The 22,305-nt window shown below is 45.9% G+C and overlaps 1 long non-coding RNA gene across 1 annotated transcript; it reads left to right on the top strand.

Annotated features, from left to right (window-relative positions):
- The first annotated feature begins 595 nt into the window (after positions 1–595).
- On the top strand, positions 596–21,748 carry LOC148054899 (uncharacterized). The gene is made up of 6 exons (XR_015706562.1): positions 596–772; positions 2,470–2,547; positions 4,271–4,400; positions 9,492–9,603; positions 12,123–12,249; positions 21,475–21,748. It is a non-coding gene; the product is annotated as an uncharacterized LOC148054899 (long non-coding RNA).
- Positions 21,749–22,305: the final 557 nt, after the last annotated feature.

Raw genomic sequence — 22,305 nt, forward strand, 5'->3', positions numbered from 1 at the left:
GGAACGATAGGGAAAAGCTCTATGAAAGTTCAGATTCCAGTCCTCTTTCCAGTGTCACATAGCTTATTTTTTTTCTTTTGGACAGCAAAAGCAGGTTAATAGCATTGGTTTCAGAAGGAAATTGTATTATTTTTGAATGGCTCTTGCTATTTCCCTAAGATTTAGGGGTGCAGCAGAACCCTGAGGAAAAGCCCCCAAAACTCTTGGAGAGCACCAACACTGTTTTCAAACGATTGCTCATTGATGGGGCTCAGTAAGTCGCCCGTTACACACGCCGGTTGGAGCGCATTACATTTCCTACGCGCTTCTGCCAATTGCAACATTTGATTGTCAGCAATCAATCAACCTTGAATTTGGTGATCTGGGGAGGAATTAAAGTAGAGACCCTTACATGCTAAGAGGCAGCAGTACCAGGTATAACCGGCTGGAAACCTCGGAGCCAAATTGTCCCCAGACTGCAGAAAATGGTGTGTTGTGCTTGTGCGTTGCTGGCTGCCTTTTGCCATTTAATGCCAAAAAATGTGGGCCTTTGTGCGTGGATAAGAAATACCTAAAAGTAATAGGACGTGTCCTATCTGTGCGTTCACCAGTAGGGTCCGTCCCCGTGGTGAACGTCCTCATGGATCCCCTGCAAGTTCCTTACCCATCGCTGGAGGTCCCAAGGCACCAGCAGCACGGCAGGACGCCACTGGAGGTGGAGGCTTGCGTCTTGATGGCAGCTTCTGATGATGACGAGCAAACCATGACACAAACCGCTGCTCCGGATGAGCAGGTAATAGCGGTTCCCGTCCACGGCCACGCGGTGCAGAGCCGAACCCACAGCCTGCAGCTGGCGGACGCTGTTTCAGGTGGTAAGGTGGTAGATAGCACCGTCTCCTGCCGCGTCATTTGTTGAGATTCTGCGCAGCGCTGCGTGGTAGGTCCGTCGGCGCAGGTCCTGGGTGACACACATCCAGGAGAGGCAAAGAGCAGGAGGTGACCTCAGGGACACGCTCCAGAGCCCGGTCCCCCCCGGCACGGCAGCAGTCCATAGCTGCAATCCCTTTTTCACCGATACCAAACCCACGGTCTCTCTTTGGGTGCATTTGCGGTGACTTTTATGTAACTAATAAAAGCCCTGTGCGTTCATCTCTTCGTAAGGATCCCATGCGTGCTTGTGTAAATGCAGATGGTGATGGCTGCTGGTGAGCTGCCGTGTCACCCTCCCTGTCAAGCGGGTCGTGCATCGCTGCTTTAAAGGGGGGCTACCAAGAGAGAGCCCCTCTGTGCGCAGGGGAGGGGGAAAGGCTCTGCAGCAACCAGCTGGAAAAGCTCACGTTTTACCTGAGAATACTACAAAACTCGCCTAACCCTCTTGTACAAACACGGCAGAACTTCTCTGAGCATACAGTCCAAATTATTCCTACACTGCATTTTCATTTAAGCATTAAAATCCAAGGTCTAAATACGTAGTTTGAAATTGGAGATGAGTGTATGCACATTGCAAATGTAGATATATCTTGCTGAGTACACAGCCCATAAAATATGTAGTATAAGATCACTCATTTATTTAAAGCCGCTTTTTACTTCAGATGGAAAATGACACAAATCTAAATATTACAATGCAAGGTAATGTGTAACTGTCTGTACGTTATAGCCTTAACACTATACTTTTGATGCAGAAGAGATATAGCAGCTGCACTTTAATTTCAAGCAAATTGATCCCAGATGTAAATGTTGTTTTGTTCCATGGAAGATAGTGCACAGGTAAAGCAAATATCATTGGTTTATAGTCCAACAGAGTGTTGCAACAGGATCCAGCCTCTTCTGCCTGGGCGCACATAAAAGCCTGGTGGCTGCGACGGAGTAGGATGCCTGACAAGGAGACCGTACAAAGAGAGCGCTTTGCTTTGTGCCCTTTAAGAGTACAACCACCTGTGATCTAAGTCGCTGTTTTGAAGCCAGGAAAGCTTCTTGGTTTGTCAATTATCCTGCAGGCAAAATCTAAATTTGGCTTGTTTTCCATTTCTTTCGTGTCACATTTTGTAGAAGCATTTTTCTCCCGCCGTATTTATGTTTAGCATAAAAGAAAAAAAAACCCTATATTTACTGACTCAGTAAGCCACTCCTTTCAAAGTAAAAATAATAGTAGTAATTGTGCTTCACATCACCTGGAGATACCCCAACGTCAGTGGCACCATGGGCGATGTATAAACAGCATAATATTTTCTTTACTATCTCCAGCATATAGAGGATAGCCAAGTCCAGATATCCTGCTGTCACATCTCTTCTTTTGAATGAGATTTTTTTACTTTTTGTAAAATAGGGCAACCTTCTCGTCCAAGGAGGAGAAACCCACAAAAGCCACTTACCCCACTGCCGCTTCCCATACCAGACCCAACCAAGCACAGCGCCTGGGGCTCAGTAGACTCATCCAGAGGCAAGAGAAGATCTCTCAGGTCAATTATTTCTCCTTTTTTCCAATTGCAGACGTAGGACTGCGTTACCTGCGTGGGATGTGGCTGTGCAGTCTTTTCCCGCGCAGGCTGGCTGGCGGGCGCAGGTAAGGTAAGAGCTCATCGGCACGGCCGGCTGGGGAAGGGTCTCGGCACGGCGTGACGCTTATCCCGCAGGCTGGCAGCGATGCCCTTGGCCTCTCACAACAACTTTCCGCTTCTGTATAGCTCCCCTTTTCTTTCCGTCCTTCTCCGAGGTGGATTACGCTTAGCCAGTGTTTCCTGCTTTTATTTTCTACTGCTTTTCGGTCAGGTTGGCACGTGCATTTATTCTGGTTTCACGAAGGCTGCGTTTTATTTAAATTGGGGGGATACTGCATTTGGATGCTTCTAAATCAGTGTGGTTTGAATTGATGTTTAATTGGTTGAAGTTAAACATTTGAGAGCTCCTCTACTTGATAGCTGGGCTGATTTAATTCTTAGTTCCTTCTGAATCCTAGGCAAATCAGTGCACAAGTTGTGCACTGGATGCCTTGCCTTTCAAATACCAAAATACCTGAATAAAGGTATATATAACAAATATAAAGGTGTTACTGAAGGGCAGGTACTAGACAAAACTGTGGCACTTCTGCACAGCAAGTATTTTTTTCCCCATACGGTGCAGGGAATCGACTGAATCTGTCACAGATGTGTATAAGATGTGTACAACCTTATGTAGCAACTTCTGCAAGTATTTAGCGGTAGGACATATTGACCATATTCTCAAGTCCTTAGTCAGACGAAACCTGCCCAGAGGTCAATGCGAATCTCGATTAATCAATTTATTCAGAAACAGCTCACTGTTTCTGTATGTTTTTGCAGCACATACCTTTGAACAGAATAGAAAGTTAGAATTAAAATCAGGCCAGGACATGTGAAGACACAGAGAGTGTTTGTCCAGGTGAACGAAGGGTGTTGCAGAGAAGGAAATGTTAATTTTTCGGCAGCGATGGGTTGCGGGAGGAGGCTGGGGTGGGAGCGGGGACGAGGACGCGTTTGCCGAGAGGAGGTCACGGCATGCACTCAGCCCCGGCTGCTTGACAGAGCTGCTGTATAATAGCAGGGCACTTACCTCAAATCACAGGTTGTGAAAACTGACATTTCCATTCAAATTACTCCAATAGCCAACTGTTCCCTGGTGCAACTTCTTCTGTAAGTGACACGGTGACAGTGATCCAGGAATTTAACTTGCTGTTGTCTCGTTCCAAGTGGAATTATGAAGTTTGTGACATGCATTAGGAGGATGGCTCCTGGTCGCAGCCGGTGCTTTGTGTGTCTGTGCGATTAATCACAGGTTGAGTGCAGAGCCTGGGAAGTTTTGTCAGCTCGGGATAGCTGTCCCTGCTGTGAACCGCCTCTTGCTGACTCCTCTCCTCCTCGTTTCCCGTTGTCTGAGCGAAAAGCTACTGCTCCACTGAAGTTTTCCTGGCACCTCCTGGTTCCCTGAGATTTTTTTTTAAGTCTCTCTCTTTAATTGTGACGGGCAGATCATCTGTTCTTGACATATGCGTACCTGATGGTCACATTGCTCTGCTCCCTCCTCTCCTCGGGGATGCCTCTTGGATTCCTTTTCTTTTTTCACAACTTGACTTTCATTGCAAGTTACCTTTCAAATTTCTGTCTAACCTTTTAAGCATGCTGCAAGCCTTTTCTGTTCATAAAATAAGGCAGCAGATTTTGTGATTCAAGGTGTTTGCCATACACAGGCTGAAATTGCATATAATTTTTCCCCAACTTTGTTTCTGTATTACATAGTCAACCATTAAACTCCTTTGGTTTGTGTTACTCTGCAACAGATATCTCCAAATCCCAGTGTTTGGTGCCGGAGCTAAAGCATTTGACGGTGGATGACTTGCCTGTGCCTTAGAGGCTCCTGGACAAATCACCGATCTGCTGCCACTGCTGAGCAAGGCAGCAAAACTCAAGGTAGGTCCTTTGTACACCACGGTGGCACCTTTCAGAAGAGGCTTTCAGGACCCATCCAATGGTCAGGCTGGTACGGCCCCACGGAGCTGGGAGAGATCAGGACGTGGGCAGGATCAGGCTATGGGCCCCCTTGTTCTACCCCATTCCTCTGCAAAGAAGCCGGACGAGGACGTGGATCCTACTTGAAGCACCTTGTGAACCAAAACCAGTGATGGCCCTGAGCCCCAGTCCTGGATCTGAATGTCCTCGAGCTCAAAAACCATCCCCATCTGGATCTCCACCTGGCTTACAGTCATCTTCCCTCAAAACTCATTTTTGTAGCTTGATAACCAGCAAATATATCAACCAGTCATTAAGGAAAATGCAATTATAAAGTCATGTTTATCTACACTTCTTTGAGAAAAACTAGGCCTCGTTATTGTTGTCACAGTCAGAAGAATAATTAATGTCAAGTTTTTATAGTGAATTCATTACCTTCTTGGACAGGGAGCGACTGTGACCATATTTTGCAGAAAAGATTTCAGGAGAAGAAAAAAAATAGCGTGTGCTAAGTGTCTGTGAGTCATAGTCTTCGCTGCCTGACAACAGAAGTCAATAAACCAAATACATTGACTGTTTGTTGATTCGGCACCATGCACCATCTGTGAATGAAGACATTCTGTTAAATTAAGATTATTCCATCATTTTCAAATTAAATCCTCGTAGAAATACTGCATCTCAAATGCTCTGCAAAATGATGTATAACCAGTATGCTCAGAGGTCAGTTATGAGGGATATATATGTTATCCTGGAATATCAAACTACTCAAAGCCTACACTGTGCTTTTAATTCCAAGTTCCTGGAAGTTAATTCTGGTTCCTGTTGAATCCCTGGGTTTGGATGATATCTGTGCTAGGTATTCACCACAACCATTTTTTTTTCTAAAAGACTGATTTCCCATCCTCCTCCACCCATCATCCCAACGTTTCCTTTATCTGAGTCATCTTCTGCGCATGGTTCCCTCTGGGTTTGAGCTAAGTGTTTGAAAGCAATGGGAAGTGTCCACCAGGGACTGTGAGCTCTGGGGTTTAGATCAGGTGCTCTGCTACTCGGTTTTCATTTCTGCTTTTGGACCTGCAACAGCCCAATCATCTGCAAAGGCTTAAAAGCCCATGAAAGCTTCTTCAGCCTTCAGAGATGTCGTGTTGTTACACTGCGCCATATGTGCTGGTATCGGTTGGCCATGGTTGAAGCTTTCAATAAATTCAATAAATATGACTTTATGGCTTCCCACCTGCAAAGAAATGCAGCCTCATTTACAGACTGCCATTGTGTTTATGTTCATTTTCGAAGATACATCCATCTGTTGAGAAAAGGTCTGACCAAGACTGTGGAAATTGCAGCTAAGGCAAAGGTGGGGGATTAGATATGTCCCAAACCAAAACTTTCTCAAATTTTGCGGTTCTAGCCTTAAGAAAGGAAACTGCAGAGTTACCCTCCTGGGGCAGTGCTTCTTAGCAAGTCAGGGTACTTCTGAAGGAAAAAAAGGCACAATCTTTATTTATTCTTTACCCTTGTGTGGAATCCCCAAATAATTTATATATGTTTGTTTCAAAGCAGTTCCATGATACCATGGATGCTGAACTATGTCTGGGACTTGATAGCTGGCTTAGTGCTGTTGAGATGACTCAAAATATCCTTTTGATATTAAATATTGCTTCACGCTTACGGAAGGGTCATATCAATACAAGCAACCATAAAAACAGAAACCAACATGAGAAAATGATCCGGTTGCTCAATTCCGTGCGGTGGACCTCCTTTGAGTAACGGAGGCCACAAGCACTTCACTTGCTTGATGTGAGAGGCCTCTGGACGTTGTTGAGATCTCATATTCCTGCGAGAGGAGATGTGATGTCCTCGGGAAGAGGGAAGCCCCCATCTCGTGCAAAGCCCACCGGTCCCAGCGCTGCTGGAAATACAAAATATCGGGTGACCCTTCCACCTTGCACAAGCATTTGTAGGCATCGCACAGCCCTGCGGGGAGCTCCCGGTTGTCTCAAGGCACTTTTACACAGAGCAGAAATGCTAAAAAACATAAGAAACTCCCAGAATTATACTAATGAAGTACGTGCTCAAGGCTGTCAAAGAAAGAGTGAAAAATGACTGGAGCACAGAAAATAAATTTAAAATGTTGGGGGTGAGGCGGTGTTTCCACTTACTGTTATAGAGACTACATAGGCTTTTGATGAGAAATAAATAAAACCCAACCAGCTTAGTGAAGAGTAAGCTACCTTCTGAAGTTTCAGAAAACACCACTTCCCCTATTGTGGGAAGTGACAGCTTTAAATCTCCCATGGTCTGGCCAAAGAGGGAAGCGCGTGTACTGGTTTTGGGTTGAAGGAGATACGCTGTAAAAATAGTGGCTTTCATTAAGATGAATCACAGCAAAAGTAACAAAAAAGTGCTTTGATACGACGGTGAATAGAGGATTAACTGCACAATGCTGCCGTTTTTTGAATTCTGCGGGTCTCCTATTTGTTTTGTGTTTGTTCGTGATGCCAGCAATAAAAATAATGTTTGGCTGCTAAGCGTGCTAAAAAAGAGCTTTATAGTGCCCAGAATCTGTTTGTCAGCAGGTGACTGCTGTGGGGAGGGGGGAAGGGGAAAGCTTGTCTTAGTTTATTTTCAAGGGTGGAAATTTAATGCTGGGAACCCGATTCATATTTTATTTCTTATCAAAACTCTTTTCCCCGTAATTGTGAGCGTGCACATAGACCCAAAAAAAAAAAAAAGGGTAGAGCCCATCCAGCCTGGCAGGGCGGGTTATTTATAGAAGATCTCTGCCTTTTGTCAGAGGGGTGGGCTAACGACGTTCTTCCAGAATAAACCCTGTTCTGTGCAGCAGAAGAGGAAGAGTCCTGCGGAGAGCGTGCCTATAAGCTAATGTCCGCAAGGCAGAACGGGCTGCGGCAGAAAAGGCTGCTGAGCAAAACCCCCGACAATCTAATCACGATCTCTGGTAGTCAGCGAGAGCTGTGGGAGAAGACGTTGTATAAAGCAGACACATCCAGGAAATAATGCCTGTCCAGTGCAGCCAGATGGAGTGGGTATATCCTGACAAAGCATTTATTTCAATAAATGTTCAATTAAAATTATTTCTGTAGCGCAAGCATGGTCCAGAAGTAGTATGGGAATTAATAAGATTGCTGATAGAAATAAACATAAAGGTAATTGTGCACTAGATAAGGATGACTGTTATAAAAAATAAATCTTAACGTTTCTATAGGATTATTTTGCATATGTACAAACCAGAAAATGTTAGTTCAAGCTATGCTTTAAAATGATGTTTTTAAAATTTTCGCTCTTTTTTGCACAAAAAAATGACCCAGAACAGTGCCGGCCCTTCCTGTGCCCGTGCCGTGCACCAGGAATCCGTAGGTTTACAGAAATACGGTAACTGAGGAAAAACTCCACTAGAAACTTTTATCTGTAATATCACATGTACACCGTCTAAGCAAAAGTTTATGACAGCAGAAATCTCAGATGAACAGAGGAAGATTTTTCTGGTTTATACCTTGATATAACCCCATTTATGTGAGAATTTGTGAGCACATGAATCCCACATTAAGTGAGTCGGGCTCTTCACGCGGATAACGTTGTGTCTGTGCTTAAGTATGGCCTGAGATGGTGTCCAAGCAGCCGCTTAGCAGCAGGTTTTTATTTTATTAGTTACAACTTGGTCTTCATCCTTCTGTGAGTTTATCAAAATGCAACGTGTGCCTTAGGTTGAAGTTTGGGAGCATACCTGTGGTGTGGCCACAGCCTTCGCGTTCCAGTCAAAGGTGGAAGGCCCCTGAAAATAAACAGAAGTTGGACGTGCCGATGGCAGGGATGGATCTGACACCTATTAGCAGAGAGCCTGGAAATGCCAGAGCTGAAAAGGTTAAATTCGCAATTTATTTTTAAAATGAGAGACTTGGCGTTTGTCTGGCAAAATATTACAATGTCTAGTTTGGGAGTTTGTTAGAGGTGCTTCATTTAGTTCAGTAATTAGGCCTGAGTGGTTGTCTCAGATCTTTTTCCCCTATTTTGGACTTTATTTCTGCGTATGTTGAGGTGATGATGTTTAATGCGCGCAAACGCTTCTGAACAGTAGGCGCCAGGTGTCACGCCTCAGTACGTCCAACAGCGCCTGTCCTTTCCCGCGGGCCGCCGCTCCCTGGGCTGTGTTGCGGTGCTGCCCGTGACCCATGGCTGGTGCAGGATGGTGCCCGGCAAACCAAACCGCCACGCAAACCCAGCCGCGCTGGCCGCGGCACGGGCAGGGCTCTGCAGCCCGCGCTCCCCTTCCGGCTCCGGCGCCCGGGCGGTGAAACGCGGCAGACGAGCGTCTGGCTGCCCCTTCCCAGCTGGGATGGTACACGCATGTACGGTTACGCTGTGATAAGAGAAAATCAAATTTAAGCTGCACGCAGTCAATAAATCTTAAAACAGCTGAGTATTTCTAGAAAAAAGTCTTTGGAGACGTGTCTGTGACCCAGAAAGAAAACGCTTTAGCAGTGTCTAAAATTCCTGGAAGTTTTTTTTCCTGCCATGTCTCCTTAACCTGCTACTTCAAAGCCTTGGTGACTGCTTCAGATCTTCTTTCAGTGCGGTCACCCAGGGTGGACACACCAGCACAAAGCTGACCAAAACCCGGGGCCACCCCAGCCCATCGGGATGTTCCCCTGGTGCGGTGGGTGCGAAGCATCCCGGGGAGCTCGGGCTCATGGCCACCGCGTCCCGCTGCCTGACGCTGATGCTTATTGCCCCACCAGAGCCGCAGAGCTGGCTCATGCCAAGACAGTTAATAGCCAGCCACCAGATTGTCCCCCAGGGTATTTGCCAAGCGCCCGAAGCACCCACCGCCCCGGTGTTGGCTCCGGTGGGCTGCTGGGACCCGGCGCCCTGTTAGCCATCCTGAAGAAGACTAACCCAGGTTGCAAATATTCGATGCTGAAATTCAAGCTGTCAGTGTACCTAGGGGAATGAAAACAAGGGGAAGGGAAATGTTGGAATAAATTTAAATAAGAAATCTATTCAATGAAATAAAAAATGATTTGGTTTTTGCAGTACCTGCAAGCAGAGGAGCTAAAGACCAGTCGTGAGGGTGCTTCCACGTGTGAGTAGCTACACGCCAGAGCAGTCCTTGGAGTGCACTGTGCTCACGGGTGAAAAGCAACATGTAAGTCTTCACAGGCTTCAACTCTAAATATTCAGTTTATTTGTGACAATATTATTTGTTCATTCCTAATGAATAAATATTTCAAATAATACTGTTACTTTACATTTTCTAAATGTTGTTAGAGATAAAACATGCATTAATTGAAATATCACACGTCGTACAAGTACGGGCACTGTAGAGGATGTGAGTTAAAAGGCTAGAGCTGTATTTTCTTTTTCGGGCCACTAATAATGCTGAGGGCTGTGTTACCGTATTTGACATTGCTGTATGCCTTCCGATTCTGTCTGAATTTGCTCATGAGAAATCCCTTAACATTTAAATTGTCACAACAAGTATTAAAAGGTTTTGCTGTTTTCTCCTGTCGTTCCAAGCACAAACTAGGTGCAAGCTATGCATCTTTAAAGCCAGTGCATCTCTCCAGTCATTAAAAAATGGGAAATAAATAAATAAATAAATAAACAAAAAAACCCAAGGGCTGGTAATTTAGTACTAGAAAGTTAATTCAGGAGACCTCTAACCTTTAAACCGCCACGTGACTATTGATTTTCAATATTGCGCGGGTCCGTGCCACCCTAAGCGTGTAGTTCAGCAGATTCAGAACAGTTTTTTCCTTATCAGTTCAGTCCCCGAGTACTTGTGCATTAAGACAACAAATACCGGCGGCTCCCGGCCTGTCACATGGCGGCCCGGCGGACGTGCCGGGTTTCTAATGAAGTTGGGCCGTTGGCAAACACGGCCTGGCGAGGGGCTCCTCCGGCCCCTTCCCGGCTCCCGAGGGCTGTGCTGCACCGGGGACCGACGCGGGGCAGCGGCAGCCGGCGGGAGCGGGGGGAGCCTGAGCGCGGCTGGTGCTCGCGCGGCCTCTCCGAAAAACCCACTGCCTTCACACCAAAGCATTTATATTTAACGTTTAATTCTATTCCTCATGTTAATTTGAGGATTGTAAGGTTTTGAAACCTGCTTTTCCCCACCCAAGTAGCCGATGAAGATGGAAATAGCGGCAATGCTCCGAGGCGCTCTGAACCCTGGTGCCTGGATTACGTGGTAATACCAGGACATGCTACTTTAAACACCTTTCTCCGTTTGTAAGCACCAATTAGTTAAATCAGCGGCGGTGCCCGGGCTGATGTGCTGCAGGCCACGTGCCCGGCATCCCCGGCTCAGATGAAGACGTGTTTTAAACCGCGAGCCTAAAAAAGACTTCAGCCTTCCCTCCTCCTCCCAGCTTTATTGATTATTGAAAATGTTACATCCCAGGGAGGAAAATGTCATTGCTTTAAATACCAGCATTAACAGTTGGTAAAAGTTCTTTTTCACCGGGGCGTGTGTGATGAAGAAAAATTAAACAATGGAAAAGACGGAGAAATATACGGAATTTAAAAGAAAAAAAAAATCATTTGCTCGTTAATTCGACCGAGGAGCTTCACTCCCTGAAGTAAGCGGCTTAAAAGCAAACATGTCTCGTACTGGACTTTTTACTGGAACGGTGAAATATATAATGAAATTCAACAAGGAAACTGGAAAAACAGCCAAATTGGTGCAGCAAAGTGGTTAATAGGATCATTAGCCTACTCGCTGTATTTTTTTGGACATTGTGTGCCTGTACCGTAGTCCTCGAGAGCAGATTGCAGGAACAGGCTGACAGTTACCCGCTAACTCAGCAGTGCTGGGTGCAAACTGCCATCTTCCTGTGGATTTACAGCTGCCACTTCTGCTACTTCAATTAGTTCTATAGCACACAGATGTTGCTTAAATGTTGCTGCTAATGATACTGCAATAAGCGTAAGATTCATGCCATATTTTGAGGCACGTAAATTTCTCAAGTGGCACAATTAAAGTGGAAATATTAGGTGGGGAGAACTTGGCAGTCTCTCCAACTTGGAAAGCGCACCCGCTATGCAATAATGGGTCAAAAATTCATTCAAGTTTTACTGCTGTTCAGAGTTTTAAAAGACTTTTCACAGTTGAATGCAAAGTAGTAAAAAGCAGAGTATTAGGAAATGAGAATGCTGTTCTGTTATTCAGACATGACTTTTAATTTCAAATTGAAATCACATGCTTACCTTCGCCGAGAGGGCTGCGTGCTGCCTAGCCGCACCGCCAAGATGCGTCCGAAAGCAAAAGGAATAAATAAAAAGTTTTCATTAATAAAGATTTAATTGCTGCGGCTGCGCGAAGGTTCGGCATGGCGGTTGTATTAGCGGGGAAAAAAAAAAAAATGGTTTCCCGAATCACACACAGAGACAGCATCAATCATTTCCGAAGCCAGATGTAGCCTCCAAACTGCAGCCTGACAACACATCTCCTGTTTGTGCAGCCACCAAGCAATTATTCTTTCCATTATATCTCCCAATGACAGATCTCCAAACCCAGGGCTGTAAAAATTAGAGTTTGGGCTTACACAGTTGTGTCAGGTCTTAAAAAAAAAATAAGAAAACTTATCATGGCTGCAGTGTTTATGAGCTTGTCAAAGTACATGTACATAATTTTCATCAGAATTTCTTTTACCTCATTTCCAGTCCTTCAGGATTAGATTTATCAGCAGCTCATTCGGGGAGAGCTCTGTGCGTGCGTCCGAGCGGCTTTTCCACCTGCGAGCAGGACTCCGGAGGGGAGCCTATTGGGTTGGCTCTGCTTCTGAAACGCGTAAGCTTTTCTTCCTCCCAAATATTTTTGTTGTTCAAATTTTTTTTAACATACTGCCTCTGGCGTCCAACAAATTTGAGGTGTAATTTTTAAAAATGGTTTTACGACTCCGTTGCGTTTGGTGCGTACGTCACTGCAAATGCATTTTGATGGGGAAGAAGTACCGGTGGCAGCGCTAAACCGGGAAGCAAACCCAAAGAAAGATAGCTGGGAATCCAAAGATTATTTCCATTTAATGTTTAATTTATTTATACCGGGGAAAGATTAGCAGGCAAGCGCTGATTTTGAAACTTCCCGCATACACAGTATTTAAAGGATGAAGTTAAATGTTGGGAGAAGCAATCAATAGCAAACTAAGGGCGCGCCAGGCCGGCGAGCATCAGCGCCTTGTATCTAAATTACTGATTTTCTACCAAGGCGCCCGAACGTTTCTATTTCTCTGCGTGGCTCCATCCCACTCCTGGTTTGGATTATTTAACAGCAAATCTTACAGATGTCAGTTTTGTCTTGTTCCAAGGCAACAAGGACAATAAGTTCCAGCTGACCTCGGGACAATGAATCTTGCAAGAGCGCGGTGTGTGTTTTATACCGGCGGTGAACGGCTCCCGTGTAATTGAGAGAGAGGGAAATGTCACCCTCGCCTCGCTGTTGACACGGCACTGTCTGTGTGCAGAGGCAGCCCCAGACCTGGCAAACGGGGAGGAGGCAGCCAACGCAGGAACAACTTCTTCCTTCCCTTTCCCCCTTTTGTTGCCTTTTTTTTGAGGCCGGCATTGTCCGGGCCGATGCACCGGAGGAGGAGGTGGCAGATGGGACGCACGTGGACCCTGGCAGAAGGAGTTTGAAACCATTAGCCAGAACACTTCTCTATTTCTCCATCTTTTTGTGGTCCTGCATCTCCCCTAACTGCCTGGTTGTACACGCGGCCTTGCGCTGCATGAGGAGACAGAGTATTTTATTAATAGATTGGTCGTTCCCCCGCTGGCCTGTCCGCTACAGAAAATCGTTTGATTCCAAACAATTATTTCACATTGAGCCATATTAGCTAAATAATTACTATTTCTGTGAATGGCCTTGATGCCGAGGATCAAATGGGTTTGGTTGCTGATTGCAGCCGCTTGGTTTACTCTTGTAACGCAAAGTATTGGGCTCATGTTGACAGGAGATGCTCAGTGTAGGGCAAAGTCCGTGACTTTTCACAATAACATAAAAAGATTACCTAAATCCCACAAACTAATCTGTCTTTGCCATTTATCAGGATGTGGGCTGCTCAGTGGGAGTCAGTCTTCTACTGGATACGGAAAAGGTTATATGGAAAAATCTTTTGAGCACAAAAATGACCAATTCACCCCAACTGAACGCAAGCCAACGTGCCAGAGCATCCATCAGCTGCGGCGCCAGCCGGTCCCGCCACCTCGGCCACCCCCAGCACCGACCCCTTTCCTGCGTTAAAGCACTGACATTGAAAATGGCCCGAAACCACAGGATTTTGGCCAACGCACAGTGGTTTTTGCAGGGCAGAGTGGATCCGGCCGTGACAGGGTCTGAGCCCCGCTCTCCTCTCCGCTGGCCTCAGCGGTAACCCTGTGTCTTCCCCAGCCCCTTATTTATTTATTTCAGCTCCACTCCTGTTGAAATCCACCCAAAATTCGTGCTGCTTCAATGGCACAAGCTGGATCCCGGTTTCCCCACGATGTGAGGGTATTTAGTAATTGTGCAGGTTCACGTAAGGAGGACTCTGATGCTCGGTGCTTCTCCTATTTCCAGAAGATGCTCAGCATCTCCTGCCTCACTGTAAAGCAGCCTGGGTCAAGCTGCCTTTTTATTAAATGCCCTTAGAAATGTTATTAACCAGGAGCCCTGGCTATTAATTATTTTCTTCTCTCAGTGAACACAACTATTAATTTCCAAATGGTTATCCATGATTTCCCCTCCAAAAAAGTGACCAGCGTTGATAAATATGCATACTTTGGGCTTTACCGTGCAGTAACATAACTGAAATTTCATTTCTGCCAACTGAGTTTGCTTTAAAACTAAAACTGAAATGGGGAACGAAAATTGAACAAAACTTTTAATGTCAATTTTCAGGAGAAAGACTGCAGTGGTCTGTAATTTGCATTTCTGAAAATGGAATCAAAGTGTGATGATGATTTTATGGGATTTCCAAAAAGAGAATGCCCTTTCCCTATGTAATTTATTGTTTCTGTGATTCATCAAGGCTTTTTGTCCTCCAGCATATGAGTGGTCACCTGTGATTTATGCACCAAAGGAGTAAGTAGGTCCAAAATGGAGTAGAAAAAAGCGGGTTTGCTCCAAGTATCACGTCCGAACTCTTTGTCTAAGTTGTTGCAGCAATATCAGAGCTGTAACGCACCGCAAAGTTGCCATGGGATTATGTGCTGGTTTACTCAGCAATGTTATTTAGGGGGAAAAAAAAAAAAGAAATCAAATCAAATCTGTGTAGTTACCTTAGCAACCACCAAGTGCCCTGTCCCTGTGCTCCCTGACGGACAGGTTGGGCCAGGGCCTCCCTGGCGTGAGCCCTCGCACCCTGCCACGGAGGGACGCGGTCCCCGGCAGCCCCACGAGGGCTCATGGCGAGGAGGTACCCCAGCTTCACAGCTCTCCGTATCGTCGGGGCGATGCAGAAAAGGCTTTTATTTGCGTTGGCAAAGATTTCATAACTCCATCCCGCTCTGACTTTGGCAGTTTGTTTCTCATTTCAAATACTCTCTGTAATCTATTACAATATATAGGCCAGTCTTATTTCCCCCCCTCGCTCCAGCCTATGTCCTCTTTCTATTTAGGAATTAATTATGATGCTATCTCCTATAACTCATTAGTATCAATTAATTCTTTCCCTTTCATGATTTTATATAGCTAAATTAGATCGCCTCTTAGGAACTTAATAATCAGTATTGGACTCATTTAGACATATCTTATTTCCCTTCTCCACCCAGTTTTACTTGGGCACGAGGATGCGGCGGCTGGAAATGCCCCGTCCCCACCGGTGGGGACAGGGCTGGTGTGACGGCCCCACCGTGCCCCGTCCCCACCAGCTCTGGCCTCTCGCAGCGCTGCGGGGCTTGGCCTCACCTCACCCATAGTTCTGAATTTTAGCAGTCTTTTTTATTATTATTTTTATTTATTTTGGGGCTGCATAAGATGTTATTCTTGGTTTATCAGAATTAATAGAAAATATACTACTTCTAGCAATCGGCCAAACCATCGTGAATTATCTTTCCCTTAAACTCGCCGCAGGGACAGAGAGAAACGTCGAGGGAGAGGTATGTTTTCCTCATTCATCTTAGTGGGGTGTTAACTTTGAAATCACAGCATTGCTGGCATTCACATGTCCGTATTTAACTGCTTCACTGCTTACTGGCACATCAAATCCATTCAGGGAAAAAAGCAGTAATATGATTGAATATATCTGGCAGGACCTGGTATTCCCACTCATTTTGAATCTGATCCAGCAGCAGCAAAGGCAATTAAATAACAAGTTTTCTCCAGCAAAATGAGTTGCAAAATGCCCCCAGCTGCATGATCTAGGAAATACACCTTGATTTTACTAATTGCCGTGCCTGTACCTCGCCGTGGCGGTATCTGAGGCAGCTTTGCCCGACCCACTTCACGTATTTCAAATAACGGAGCCCAGGCTGGGCCGGGTTATCCCCCACCGCAGCGTGTGAGCCCAGGCTGAGCCCTGTGCCGCCAAGTGGGGGCTGCGGGCAGGGGGTGGCGAAAGTTGAGCAGATTTGCCTTGTTCAGAACATCAAAGGTCACCTGCCTCCCTTCGGCCGCGTGATGCTCCCGATGCTCCTGCGATCGGCCAGGGAGAGCGCTCGGTCTCAGCCCGAATAAAGGCCAGGCTATTGTAGGTGCAGGTTAGCTTTAGCGAGACAGCAAAATGCAGCCTAAAAAGCAGCATTTCAGGAGATCGGCCAGTGTCATTTTAGCTGGTGCCTTGCCAGCCCAGTCTGAAATCGAACCGTCCCGGCAGCGGCACCGAGCAGCCATGCTCCACTTCAGCACAACACGACCACCCAAAAGTTGGAAATTTTTATAAAGATGGAGCTCAGAGAAAAAAAAAAGCAACGTTACATAAGTTACTGCAGGTTGCAGCATGCACAAGCTTGCACATGTGTATGTATGGTAAAGAAGGGCGATATTGGATCTCCTTTACATCACCCGGCACTGGAAGAGCGTTACCCAAAGAGGTACCCCCGTTGCAGGAAAAAGTTGGCCAACATTACTTTTTCCTACAGCAACCTTGGGAGAGCCCTGGCTCCTCCCCAGAGGGACTGCTGGAAATGGCTGTATTGATCCCAAATTTTAGTGTTTCCATATTCACTGCCAGATCAAACACCAGAGCCAGCGACAGGGAGAGGCAACAGGAGGGGTCTGCTGGGAAAGCAGACCTACGCAAAGCGGTTTTAATAAGTAGCATAAGGAGTGTAATTGCGAAATCCCAATTAAGGCAGATATGGGTCAAGCAAAGGAAAAAGAAGGGTAGATTTCTGTGAAAGGAGAAGAAAAGTCAAAAGGCTGAGGCTCGTAGGATAACTTCATTTCTGAATACCTTCAGATTTGCAGCCTCCTCCTCCCGTCGCTTCCCCAGCGTCCGGACACTCACCGCCCCTGCCCTGGCCTCCCGGCCCGAGCCCCCGCTGCAGGGGGACGGCAAGGCAGAAAAAGGAAGGAAAAAAGAAAAAGGAAAAAAAAAAAAAAAGAAACCCAAAACTTCACCAGGAGGACAAAAAAAAATTTTTTTAAAAACTACGTCTGTTTCCCTCAAAATTTAAAGAAAATTCAATCTAAAACCCATTCAGGATGGCTTTCAAATATGATTTCCACTGAAATGAGGGAAAATGTGCTGTCTGACTGATCTTTTTTTTTTTCCCCAGAACATCTGCTTATTCTCCTAAGGAGAGATTAGTCTCATTATCAACAAATTTTAACTATTCTTGTTCAAATCTAGGGGTTTTACTGAGTATGCACGTCCTTTGGCTAATCAGGGAGCTACCCGGTATTATTTCGTCTATTTACATTCACATATGCAATTATGTTTCATAATCTGATTATGTGTTTTATACCTTTATATGGATGAAAATGGTGAATGTTGCGTTTCTTTTTTATTATATGAGTTGTCAAGTTCTTTTTGGATGGAAATAAGAGTTCAGTAACACTGCGGTGAGGAGGGCATTCATTTCATCAGCTAAGCAGACCTACCAAAATAGTGCGGGATGCAAAAGAAAGGAGCTTGTTTCTCTACCCATGTTCTGCACCTGAAGTTACTAAAGTTAATAGGCAAAGGAGATATTATCTATAGTTAAAAAAAAAGGGATAGATTGTTTCTGATCATCACGTCCTTCAAGATACTCAACTCAGCAGATCTTAACCTTTCAAATCTATTTTTTATTCATGGATAGGGAGAGGAAAACACATTTTCTGCTCTTCCAACTCCCAATGTTTTCAGTTTTGAGTGAATTAGTCATTGACCTGAAGCAGCTGAATACATTGAAATGAAAAAACACCCCACCCTCTCTGTCGTTGCTGACATTGCTGTCAGCAAGTTTGTCGCTGCGGCAGGCTCTGACCGCAGGTGCTGAGCTGGTGCCTTCTGCCGGCTCGGAGATCTCAACCGCTTCGAAACGCTCTCAGAAAGCGTCTGCAACCGAAGACTGGTTTGCATTTAATCAGATCTATTTCTCTAAGTGGCCTTGGTCTCCTTCCCATGGCACCCCTCCGTGCTGGCCCAGGCTGACGGGTGCAACGCCACCCTCAGCCCACGGTGGGTCCGTGCCCCTTGCCCGAGCCGTGCCCGCCCGTAATCGCCCTGCTGGTGCTGTGGTGGGATCGTTAATCAGTGTCAGAGTGTCCCAGAACTACCTTATCTTTGCAGTTAGTGTGTTTTATCAATCTCATTCACCTGGTATGAAGTCAGAGGGGCACACGTCGCCCACGTGTGCGGTGGTCTGTACCTGCGGGTGTCAGTCCCCACCAGCACCCCCCCGGCTCAGATCACCACCGAGGCAGCTCACCCTGGCCTTGTCCCGGCCCACCACCACCAAAGCTGTCCTGGTTAGGGGGTATTACAGACTTGCAACTCATAAATATTTAATCTTCACATTAAAAATATAGGGCAGAATAGCCATTAGGGTCTGATAATGAAAAGGCTTTCTCTTTTGATCATGTCAGAAGAATGTAGGACAAGGTGGTTTTTTTATTAAGGTAAAGAGAAAATTGAAAGCAAAGATAGAAAACAATGTAAATTTGACCTGGAGGACATCCAGTTGTGACTGCTTGAATGTTTATTTTAGCATCCAAACCTGCTCTTTCTGCTGTCGCTTGTATTTGAACTTACTACAGGAGTGCAAAGTACAGGCAGTTCACACAAACCAGAATTATTTATGTCAACTTCTATTAGGAACAGAAAATTTCAGCATAGAAGCAAAAAAAAAAAAAAAATCTTTATTTTCCTATCTTTGACTCAAACCATAGTGTCCCTATAGCATGAAACTGCCGAGTCCTTGCTCTTGCTTTGCCAGCTCTGGCAAACTGGCCTGAAAGCCCATCACCTTCTGTACGGGCTCGTGGCAGATGAGGCCGTTCAAAGGGCACCTCCCTCCCCATCCCACGGCTTCGGAGAAAAGCTCTCCTGATAATGCTCCCACGGGTTATCTCCGTAATGTTGGGGGGCAGCACCTGGAGAGCACGAGCAGATGATTTGCTTCTGTTAACTGCATGCCAGGCTAATTAAAAAGAAAAAAAGTTTAAAATGGTTTATTGCAGATTTCTGCATTTACATCAGTAATGTAAATGTGTAGCTAATTGCTCTGCTATATGTATTTATTACTTTTTGAGCCATTCCAGTTTCTTGGTCGTGGCATTTTACAACTATCAAAAGCAGAGCATTTTGGACATTTTTACGTCTAATACCGTATAAAGGGTTTTTCAGGACACCGTTTGTCTCCCACAAGTCCTGCTCTCGGTCTGTGTTTCCCCTGTGCTCAGGAGGGGCCCCTCCTCCGGGCTGAGCTGCTGCAGGGTCCTGGCAAGCCCCTGGAGGTGCCGCTCGGGAGCAGAGGCTCAGGTGGGCAAGGAGGGCTTGGCTTAGACCTCGGTAAGGCAGCGAGTCTGCAGCGTTATTTCAGCAGGCTTCAGCCAGTAAATACTGGTTTAGAGCTGAAAACTAAAAGGCTTATGAGTACTTCCCCCATGAAAAACAACGTTCCTTTCTTTTCATGTTTTGGTAAACAGTAGGACTTTCTGAAAGGCTCCTGCACAGCAGCCTCTTAAGGGTCTCCCATCCGTACCGACCGCGCACGACACCCGCTGCAAACCACAGCATGTGGGTTGGCAGCAACAAATGCAGCATGGAAAGAGGGTAACACGTGTCTCTGCCAGGCTCCCCTCTCCCTCCTTCCCAGGATCTGGCTCCTTTCGTCTGCAGAAGAAGAGAATAGTAGCTCTTGCTTGTAGGTGTCACTGCGTGGTTTGCTGACCTACTGTAGCCTTGACTTCTCACTCAATGGCAACATAAAGCCAGCAGGAACCGTCCTGCAAAATGGCATCCAGGCGGCAATTCAGCCTTTCGCCAGCTCAGCCTCATTTGGGATGCAACGTGGCAAAAGCACCAAAACAAGGACCTGGTGCCCAGGGCATGCAGACATGGCACTGTGGACCGAAAATAAAGCGGAACTGAACGAGAAACACAGACCTCCGTCCTTGCAAGAAAACCCAAACCATTTTTATCTGACATCCTTCTCTTATTAGAGTGTTTTATGAAGATTGCGTCAGTCAATTTAGCTTCTAAAAAGTTCAATAGTAAGTTTCTTCTATTTTCCTCCCTCCTCATTCAATAAAAAAGACTTACTCTATTGCTTCTGCAAGCACTTATCACTGACAGTGCCATGATGTGGCTGCGTAGCAATGAGTTGCATTACAGGGCAGCGGTGAGACAAACAGTGCTGCTGTGGGGCTGTGGTCTCCTTGCAGACAGCACTCAGCCCCCCTGTGCTTCCTCCACCCCGTCCTGTTTTCTGAGGTAGAACAAACTTTGGGTCTGTGCCCTACCACCAGTTCTCTTGGTAACTCTGTTTTACCCTTTTCTGCAGACTTTCTTCCTTTCCTACTCCCCTCAGGTCATTTAACCAATGATTTTTGTATCCAGTCGCTTGTCTTCAAGATCTTCAACATGGGAGGACACAGGTTTTATTACAGCTCTTCCACTACCTCCTTCCTCGTCCTCCTCAGCAGGAGCAGGACGTTGGCTGTATGGACCTTCTAGGTTTTGTTTCAGCATTGATGCCTCTTCAGCTTTCTTAAAACTTGGAAAGAAAGGTGGTAACCAGGAATTCTTTATTTTACAAAGCACCTGTGATTTCTGTTTCACTGATTTCCAGGAAGGAGAGAAGCCCTAAGCCCGTTCAGAGCTGCTCTGCTTGCTTTGCACAGACATGCTGTGCCACACCGTGGCCCCACGTACTTGTCCTAGCGTTTTTCCAAAGATGTGCCCAATTGCCCTTCCCATTTTAGGCCATGCTACATGCTGGGTACATCTTGGAAACTTTTGTTCCAAATTAATTTATGCTCAGTCTTTTCCTCAGACAGAGAATTTATTTGTTTAAATAAGTGTCTAAATCTCTGCTTTTGGCCCCTGCTGCCGCCGTGCCCACCGCTTTCTGCCTTTGACCTGCTGAGTGACACGGCTCAGGTGATTTGCACGGAGACTGCGGTCAGTGGTCCTCCCCCCAGACCTGGCTTCACCCCTTGGTCCATCAGAGCCTCTGCCTGGTCCCTACTGCTGCTCGGCCTTTGCTGATTTGTCCAGGCTGCGTCTTAAGGGACGAAGTAAGTGAGGGGGTAGTGGGGGAGAAATCGTGGAAGTCCTTCTAGAGATACTTCGGGTATTGCAGTGTTTGTTGGATTCATGACTAAGAGGAGACACACTGATAAACCAGAAAGATGAAGAAGCACCATGGAATGAATTTCCACTGTATGGCATGGCTCCTCCCTTCTTTAGCTTTTATTTTCCTTTTTTCATCTAGCTACACTTGGCCTGCCCAAATAGCCGCCTGAGATGGTTATTAGAGGTTGTTTGTTTATTATTATTATTATTTCTACTCATTACAGTTTCGAAGTACTTTTGTGTCTGTGGAGCAAAGCCCACAGCAATTATTTCTTTTTCTTTCTTTTTTTTTTTTAATCTTGGGACGCAAGCCATAGTACGAAGGAAAGCGGCGATTGCAGCAGAACCGGTACGCAGGGACCCCCCTTGCAAACCTCGGCAGTGGTCCAGCACCTCCGGAGGCACCGGTGCGGCAGCGCGGAGGCTGGTTGGGAGGTGGCTCCATGTCACCGCGGAGGCAGAGCCGTCTCTGAGCACTTGCTCCCACAACAGAACTCCACAGCGTGAGGACAGATCTCATTAAATACAACTTTATTGGGTTTCATTGTACAATTTTTTTCACGTCTTCCTCCTTTCTTCTCTCCATCTTCCCCTTGGTGTCTCCATCCTATGTTTCATCGTAGATACACGGCAACTTTCAATTTGTTGGCCATATTACCCAGACCAATTCCAGCCTCAGTTTCCTTTCTTCTTGTTGGATTTTTCTTTTTTAGGTTTTACACAATAAGCAATCTGTCATTTTTGCCTGGCTGGAGCAGAGTAGCTTTCAGAGAATTTCCTTGCACCCTCGCCACCCCCGCTTGCTCTGTTCTGGGGGCAGCTGCTGCCTTTTCTCACAACGTCGTTTCTCAAACAGTTTAATTTATCTCAAGGTAAATGCAAAAAGAGTCACATGACAACTGAAATCCTCCTTGTGGGCACCAAAAATGCACCATTTTGTGACCAGTCAACTGCACCGTTTTTTTCCCCATGCCCTTTCAGTACCGGTACAAAGTCAATAAAGAGGAAACAAAACCGTTCCAGTACAACTGTTATTTTATTTGAATGTGTAAGAAATCGAAAAATCACGACTCTATAGCCTCTATCGCTAGCGTCGTATTTCAACTGGCCAAAGTGCGCTAGCAGTGGCACCAGCTGAAATG

Source organism: Nipponia nippon, unplaced genomic scaffold, assembly GCF_047370975.1.
Source record: "Nipponia nippon isolate SJK-2023a ecotype South Korea unplaced genomic scaffold, ASM4737097v1 scaffold_3, whole genome shotgun sequence".
NCBI classification, from domain to species: domain Eukaryota; kingdom Metazoa; phylum Chordata; class Aves; order Pelecaniformes; family Threskiornithidae; genus Nipponia; species Nipponia nippon.